This window comes from Helianthus annuus, chromosome 10, assembly GCF_002127325.2.
Source record: "Helianthus annuus cultivar XRQ/B chromosome 10, HanXRQr2.0-SUNRISE, whole genome shotgun sequence".
Lineage (NCBI taxonomy): Eukaryota > Viridiplantae > Streptophyta > Magnoliopsida > Asterales > Asteraceae > Helianthus > Helianthus annuus.
This window is the reverse complement of record NC_035442.2, coordinates 98,236,456-98,245,743: the sequence shown is the minus strand read 5'-3', so window position 1 is coordinate 98,245,743 and position 9,288 is coordinate 98,236,456. Positions and strand designations below refer to the sequence as shown.

Below are 9,288 nucleotides of genomic sequence, written 5' to 3'. Positions count from 1 at the left end.
GATGGAAATGAATGAGTGTGTAGCGGAAATTAAGATGAACACAAACTTTGTATACAATCAAATGAGAGTAATACTTTTAATCAAACATCTTTACACATAGAACCGAATGATTGAATTTATTTCAAACACGATTACAATGATGATGTATGAATGCAAACTCCCCCTCAGCCCGAGCTCAGTAGTTTGTTCGTGCAAAGAAGACGAATGATGTGAAGAGCTCATAGAACAGTACAAAGTACTGTACTATTTATAAGCACTTGCAAACTACTGAGCATCTTTAGCTGACGTCACCATGAAAGTGATATCTAACCTCCTAACAAACTCTAACCTCTGATCTATATAGACACTGCTTGTGTTAACTACTGCTATTACATTCTATTACATAACAGACTATAGAACAACTGCTGCAACCTTCTACTGCTGTGAATCCAGCAGCACTTGTCCGGATCAGCAGTGCTTGACTCAAGGCAGTAGATTGAATCAGCAGGACTTGAGTCTTCATCAGATCTTTAATTGAGCAGCAGTTATCGGTCAGCAGTTAGTAAGATCAGCAGATAGGAGTTCATCAGTTGTTGTAATCACTTTCAAGGGGAGAGATATGTATATCAGCATCTGCTTATTTTGAATCCACTGAGCTGATCCAGTTTTGGCTTTACATTATCTGTTCCTCTGATAGGGTTCAATCCCAACAATTATGATCTTTGGTAGTATTTGTTGATGTTGTTTGATAGGTTGATGTTAGTTGCCTCTTTCGTTCGCGTGTCCGAGATTAGGAACTGTTTGCTAAGTGCGTTCGAATTGGAGGGCTTATGTGGAAACGACTGGCACTTTAACAGTCTCACATATTCAGCTAAGTCGTTTCCCTTGTATTTTTTTATTTATTTTTAGTTTTTATTTTTAGGTAGTTAGTTTGAGTCGTATTTCCATTCTTGCATTAGGGACAATGCAATCTTTAAGTGTGGGGATGAGATACATGTAAATAGTAGTAATCGAGTCATAATTATGAAAAATACAAAAAAACTAAAAAATTGAAAAAATCCAAAAAAAAAATTGAAAAATCTGAAAATGTCTTTTGAATAAAGAAGTTTGCAAAATTATTATGGAAAATGATAGAAAGGATGGGTTTTTGCTCGGGTTCAAATAATAATAATATGAGATTAAATTAAGTCGAGCTTGTGTCTAATTTGGGATATGTGAATAGGCCCGGTTTGGTTTTAGGTCCCTTTGATTTAAATATTACCTTAATTGTCGGTCTACTAGTGGGTACTCATCTGGGAAAAATAGGAAATTGAAACGCCAATAAGAGTATAAAGAATACCGTTATAAGTCAAAACCGTTAGAATTTTTAATCAAGAAAAAGAAAAAGGAAAGAAATAAAAAAAATGAGCTAGAAACTGAATGAAAGTAGCGCAGGCCTATGTAATCTTGGTTGGGGATAGTGACTTTACAACCGGAATGCCTCTGGGTTAGGTAAAGCAACGTCTAAGCTCAAAAGAAAAAAAAATGAAAAGAAAGAAAAATGATGAAAAATGAAAAAAAATTGATTTTAAATTTTGCTTGATTTTGATATAAGACGGTTAGGAATTAGTATAGTGATCATTCCTTTTGTTCTATAAGGTTGAGGCGGGATTAGGTGGACCGTAGCTTCTAGCGTGAGACCCTAGGTACATTGACGACACTTAAACTAAAATCGCATGATAAGGGCTTAAGACCGGATTTGGGTTTAAAGGGTCAAATATATTCGCAATCGCGGCTAACACAAGCTTTGATTTTAACAAATATAAATAAATTTTGACCCGAGTGTTTATCCGTTTCTGATTCCGTTGCATAATTCTTTTTCAAGGACGAAAAAAGAGTAAGTGTGGGGATATTTGATGTAATGCAAAATACATCCATTTATCGTGTAGAGTTTGTACATTTTTCGTATTCATTAGTTTAGTTTTGTTTAGAATTTCGTTACTTTGAACGAATCTTGTGTTTCAAGGTCGTTGGTGTCAAAAATGTCGAAAAACGAAGAGTTAGCTGCTGAGAAACGAGTTGGAAAGAGTTAGAATAATTTTTGGAGATATTAGGACGCTGAAGCTGAGAAACAAACGAGTCTTTCTGTGGAATACGGGCCCTCGTGTTGCGCCACACAGAACCGTCCATACCATCGCGTGCCACTAGCAATTAAATAATAATATTTGGCAATTGTTGTTGTCACGACCCCCGACCCCACCGTGGACGGAAGGCGTGAGCAGCCAAGTGGTACCGGTGGTTATTTTGAAAAGTATTATAGTGGAAATTTCATCAGGACCGTGAGTTAGGAAAAATATCAGAGTTTAGAAAACACCGGATTTTTATTTATTAAATAGATGGGATAAAACCCATGTTTTACAAAGGTAGCTTTAATAAGGGATAAGCCCGAATATATGAAACCAGGTTTTCTTAATTTAATTGATAAAATAAGCCACTTCTTTAAGCCTTTCGGTGCCGTATCATCACTCTTGTTCCAATCTACTGTCATTACCTGAAACGCGTTTTAAAAAGGTTTGGTCAGCAGAAAATACTGGTGAGTTCATTCATTTTTGTACAAAACGACACATTGTTATAAATTACAGCATAAGAGCGATTACAATGGCTAATATCTTATTTTTATCCGGCGTCGTGTCACACCCTGGTGACGATGGTCATACCACTATTGGGTCCTTTCACCCAAGTAGTGATGATTATCACTGTTAGGTTGGTGAACCTGACCTTGAGAAATTAGTAATGTGCACAATACCCCACTTGCCAGTGATTCAAGATAACCAAGACTTAATCCCTGTAATTATAACTTTTGAGAATAATTTGAGTATTGTAAAACATTGTTGATAAAAAGAGAATGACTCACCTTGTTAGCATATAGTCTTTGATTAAACAAGCCTCCTGATTCTATGCCTTCTGATAATTAAGCATCTACTTTATAGTTCTAAATCTTCTGAGGATTAATTAACTTGTTTGATTGTAAGTGTAGAGTGCGGAATTCTCTGGTGGTTAAACAAATAGTTTAACAGAGTGGAATACGTATTAGTGTAAAACCACATCAAACCTAACGATGGTCACGAGATCAGAACCTTAACGAAATTCACAAAGTATAGTCTTGTTTAGACAACACTTTGGCATTCGTTTAACGAAATTCACAAAGTACAGCACTTTGGCATTCGTTAGTTGCTTCCCGAAACGATCGGACAGAATATCGCCTTGGTGATTATTGGTTAGAACACCAACATATAGAGAGAAGAATAGAAGGAATGGGCAAAGAAAAATGAAATCCTAGGCTCCTATTTATAGATAGGAAATATGAAATTTCTAGGAAGTTTCATATAGCTTTTCTAGGAAGTTACCTATACATTTTCTAGGAAGCTTCCTACCCACATATATATCTTCTTACACCTTCCGGGCACCTTCTTCATATATATCTATTTAGGTGTTTAATTTACCTAGTTAATTAATCTTACTTAGCTTAATTAATCTTGCTTAGCTGATTAATTAATCTTACTTAACTGATTAATTAATCTTACTTAACTGATTAATTAATCTTATTTAACTTAATTTATCTTGCTTAATCTTACTTAGTTGTTTAACTGGTTAATTTTCCTGAACTGTTTAATTAAGTGATTTACTTAATTTAATTAATCAATTAGCTTGCTTAACTTCTAAGTTTCCTTTTTCTGTTAAGTTTCCTTAGCTATTAAGTTTTCTTAACCACTAAGTTTTCTTAATTGCTAAGTTTTACATAACCATTAAGTTTACTTAGTTACTAAGTTTACATAACTATTAAGTTTACTTAACTACTAAGTTTACTTAATTGCTAAGTATTCTAGTTTAAAAGCTCCCTAGTTATGAGTTCTAATTTCTAGATATGACGGAACTCGTATTAGTGTATTAACTCAATTCAACTTTAACGATAATCACGAGATCGAAACCCTCACAACGAATGACAAAGTATAGCCAGATATTGGCTGCACTTAAACATTCATTGGATAAGTTCTAATCAATTGGATATAGTATCGTGTCCGTGATTAGAGTTATTACCCTGATAATGAGCAGAGTTTCGAGATTTAGAAGTTCTGTCATTAGAATGATAGAACAAGAGAAAGAAAAGAATTGAACGATTTGAAATGATCCCATCGGCTGCTATTTATAGGGCTGATCGAAGGGCGCGTCGCGTCCTGCGAAAGAAACAGGAGAGGCCTTCGTGGCCCGCGAGGGATGGTAGGGCGGTTTGAGGGTTGCTGAGTCATGGTGTGGTCGTGACACGTGGATGGCACGTGTCCTAAAGCTTATCCGGAGTTTAGCATGGTTGTCGCGCCCCACGTAGACTATCCTTAAGTCTTACGCGGCCAGCAACAGATCAATAAAATTGAATTTCTTGATTTCTCATAAGGATTAGGGTTTTAGGGGTCCGGGTTTTCACTTACGGAGTGTTTTAGGATATTTTTGTGCGGGTCCTTACAGTTGCCGTCATGCTACGCGACAATAGAAGGTGTTACCCGTCGCGCGACGCGACGGGTGGTCTGGGCGACTATTGTTCGTTAATGATCCAGGGTTTACTATAAAATCATTATTAATAATTCAAAAACCCTAATTACGAATCTAAGAACCCCTAGGCGATTTCAAGAGCATATTTCACGTAATTCAGAGCGTTTTGGCTTACAAGAATCATCCGGTTGAAGCTTAGAGCATAGGAAAGAAGATCATTCGGGTCTTATCTCCCGGTTTTCAATGGTTTGCCGATCTCATGGTCTGATAGTTACTTTTCCTTTTATTTCTGTCCACCGTACTGGATGGTACTATCATCTATAAAGTGCTTTAAATAAGCAACCCTAATATTTGTAGGCTGACTATGACTATTAGAGAATCTTATGAGTGATAAGTAATAGTCCTACTTTCACCAATATTTATCACACATGTACTTAGCACATCTTTCTATGTTTTGTAGTGTTCCTTTACACTACTCAAAATAAGTTGGGTTAAATTTTTTTCCAGAATTGAGAAGTAAAGTGACTGTCTCGATCTAATACAATAGATAACGGGATTCTATGTAATGAGACTATTTCATCCCCACATACTTAACTAAGCGTTTTGTACTAATGGGTGTCCTTTATTTGGTAGAGATTTAACTGACTTGGTTAGTAGATCCACAATCTCCCAGATTATGTCGTTACATTTTCATTATGTTGGGTAGTTTGGTAACAAAATTTATTGTTATCAATCTCATATCCATACTTGCCTTTCTGATTGCTGAAGTAAACCTAAAGGGCTCTATTAATTGCTAATAGACTAAATACTTGTAACTTGCTACATCATTCTTCATTCTTATCTATCCGAGGTAGCATATACTTAGTCTTATGAGTTTTCCTAAAAATTAGGTATGTTTCCTTAGATAGGTATCTAAATTCTTTTCTTATGGAATTTCCAAATTCCATTAGTTCCTTGCTCTAACTCCTTTAGTCGTCCTTTTTATTCTTTCAGCATCATACTTGAGGGTTGTTTCCTGAATCATTTTTAATTGTTCCATTAAATCTAATTGTAGATTTAATCTAAGAGCACAAACTTGCCTTTGCTTCTCATGGTATTAACGACTTAGGGCATCGGCTACCACATTCGCCTTTCCTTCGTGATATAGGATATCGCAGTCGTAATCACTTAGAATTTCCATCCATCTCCTTTGCCTCATGTTTAATTCTTTTTGCCTTAAACTTTTATGATCTGTATAGATAGTAAATTTACTTCCATACAGATAATGTCTCCAAATTTTAAAGGCAAGAATTATTGCTCCTAATTCTAAATCATGAGTCGAATAATTTTCTTCGAGCCTTTTCAATTGCCTTGATGCATATGCAATTACCTTTTTGCGTTGCATTAACACACAACCTAATCCTAGCTTAGAGGCATCATAGTAAACTTCAAAATCTTCTGTTCCTTCTGGTAAGGAGAGAATTGGGGTTTTTGTTAACTTTTGCTTTTAGAATCCTAAAGGCTTCTTCTTGCTTAGGGTCCCATCCAAACTTAACGGTTTTGCAGGTTAGCTTAGTTAATGGAACAACTATCTTAGGGAAGTCTTGGATGAAGCACCTATAATATCCAGCTAATCCTAGAAAACTTCTAACTTCGGTAGCTGATTGCAGGACCTTCCAATTTGTGATTGCTTCTATGTTGGAGGGATCTACGTGAATGCCTTCATGATTTACCATGTGTCCTAAAAATTGCACCTCTTGCAGCCAAGATTCACACTTTGAAAATTTGGCGTAAAGCTTTTCTTTTCTTAAAAAGGTTAAAAGTATATGCAATTGCTCACGATGTTCGTCCTGGCTTTTGGAGTAAATAAGTATATCGTCGATGAAGACAATTACAAATTTATCCAGATACGGCTTACAGATCCTATTCATTATGTCCATAAATGCTGTAGGAGCATTTGTTAATCCAAAGGGCATGACTGCAAACTCATAGCTTTCATCACAGAGACGAACTTTGTCGGCTGATCTGTCTTGTCTCCTTGCGGTCGCTTCTCTGGTTGGCTTGCAAATCTCAACCTAATTCAGCAGTCATCTCAGGAATCATCTTTTCCATTTGTTTCTTTTTATGAAGCAGACAAAATTTCCTTTCTGTCAGTTCTTTCCATTTCATGGCATACGACGTGATCATGTGTTTTGAAGATCGGGTTTACTGTCTAAATTTTGAAGCATACATTACTTCATTCTTCTTAACATATATACTAATGGTTTGGACAACTTTAGTCCTTTGCAGCTCATGTATTTCGTAACAGCTTCTTTATTACTGGTATTCTTAGTAGGATTATAGGTAAAGAGAGTTCTTAAAGAAAGTAGAACTAATCTTGTTAGCGTAAGTTTTTAGACGTTTTGTGCTTAGCACAACTTTAGCTACGGGTTTCCTAATGCGTTAATAATTTAAGGTAACGCAAGGGAAATTGTTATATTTTCAATGGCGTCTTAACTTAAAGGGTTCATATCGTTAATCTTGTCGCATGAATTACGAGACGAATGATCAAATGGAATAGTTTTCGATATAGGAATTATAGATCTATATGAAAGATTCCTGATAAAGAAATCTAGAATTATTATTGACACACATGCTCGTGCTTTATCCTAATCTTTCAATCCGTATGTTTTTTTTTTGGATTTCCTTATAGACATACATATCTATATAATTATATATTTCACATACTGCAATATACATACCTTTCATGTATTTAACAGATTCATGTTTCAAAAATTAAGTCTGACATCAGGTCATGATACTATTTAGGGAATTCTTGTCACTTGTTTGACATATCATATACTCCATCTTACCTGGTTCTCGCTGGAGAGGAAACCCCATCTTACCCGGACAAGCTAGAGAGTCTGCTACACCATGCCCAGTCTTGCCGGAGAGGTAATTTGAATTTCCCATAAATAGATCTTTCTTAAATCATGATTTAGAAATGAACCTTTTATTAGTGCTTTCATCAAGGAACAAGGAAATTAGTATTCCCATGACGGATCATATTCTAGAACCAAGTAGTACCAATAAAAAAGAAATAACAGTGGCCAAGTGTTATCGCTTATTTATCATACTTGCAATATTCTAATTATTATCCTCACGGCATACCAACCTCCATCATACTTTAACCATGCAAGTACTTAGCTTATCTCGAAGCTTATACTAAGGCAATTTTTTCTTAGGTTCAAGTCTAAATACTATCAAGTGTGCTATCAATTAATAGCAATTTCCTAACTCTTTTGGTTAAGCTTAAGTATTACTATCACAACACCTATTGGCTTAACTCAGTGGCTCTGATACCACCTTCTGTGACGACCCCCGACCCCACCCTGAACGGAAGCCGTGAGCAGCCAAGTGGTACCGGTGGTTATTTTGAAAAGTATTGCAGCAGAAATTTCATCAGGACCATGAGTTAGGAAACATATTAGAGTTTAGAAAACATCAGATTATTATTTATTAAATAGATGGGATAAAACCCATGTTTTACAAAGGTAGCTTTAATAAGGGATAAACCCGAATATATGTAACCAGGTTTTCTTAATTTAATTTAGTTGATAAAGTAAGCCACTTCTTTAAGCCTTTCGGTGCCGTATCATCACTCTTGTTCCAATCTACTGTCATTACCTGAAACGCGTTTTAAAAAGGTTTAGTCAGCAGAAAATACTGGTGAGTTCATTCATTTTTGTACAAAACGACACATTGTTATAAATTACAGCATAAGAGCGATTACAATGGCTACTATCTTATTTTTATCCGGCGTCGTGTCACACCCTGGTGATGATGGTCATACCACTATTGGGTCCTTTCACCCAAGTAGTGATGATTATCACTGTTAGGTTGGTGAACCTGACCTTGAGAAATTAGTAATGTGCACAATACCCCACTTGCCAGTGATTCAAGATAACCAAGACTTAATCCCTGTAATTATAACTTTTGAAAATAATTTGAGTATTGTAAAACATTGTTGATAAAAAGAGAATGACTCACCTTGTTAGCATATAGTCTTTGATTAAACAAGCCTCCGGATTCTATGCCTTCTGATAATTAAGCATCTACTTTATAGTTCTGAATCTTCTAATGATTAATTATCTTATTTGATTGTAAGTGTAGAGTGCGGAATTCTCTGGTGGTTAAACATATAGTTTAACAGAGTGGAGTAGGTATTAGTGTAAAACAACATCAAACCTAACGATGGTCACGAGATCAGAACCTTAACGAAATTCACAAAGTATAGTCTTGTTTAGACAGCACTTTGGCATTCGTTTAACGAAATTCACAAAGTACAGCACTTTGGCATTCGTTAGTTGGTTCCCGAATCGATCGGACAGAATATCGCCTTGGTGATTATTGGTTAGAACACCAACGTATAGAGAGAAGAATAGAAGGAATGGGCAAAGAAAAATGAAATCCTAGGCTCCTATTTATAGGTAGGAAATATGAAATTTCTAGAAAGTTTCATATAGCTTTTCTAGGAAGTTACCTATACATTTTCTAGGAAGCTTCCTACCCACATATATATCTTCTTACACCTTCCTGGCACCTTCTTCATATATATCTATTTAGGTGTTTAATTTACCTAGTTAATTAATCTTACTTAACTGATTAATTAATCTTAGTTAACTTAATTAATCTTGCTTAGCTGATTAATTAATCTTACTTAGCTTAATTAATCTTACTTAACTGATTAATTAATTAATCTTATTTAACTTAATTAATCTTGCTTAATCTTACTTAGCTGTTTTACAGGTTAATTTTCCTGAACTG

At 35.4% G+C, this 9,288-nt stretch overlaps 1 long non-coding RNA gene across 1 annotated transcript; it reads right to left on the bottom strand.

Moving 5' to 3' along the window:
* Positions 1 to 7,954: 7,954 nt before the first annotated feature.
* On the bottom strand, positions 7,955 to 8,797 carry LOC118482963. The gene is made up of 2 exons (XR_004869378.1): positions 8,512 to 8,797; positions 7,955 to 8,148 (listed from the first exon to the last, which is right to left on the bottom strand). It is a non-coding gene; the product is annotated as an uncharacterized LOC118482963 (long non-coding RNA).
* Between the last annotated feature and the right edge of the window lie 491 nt (positions 8,798 to 9,288).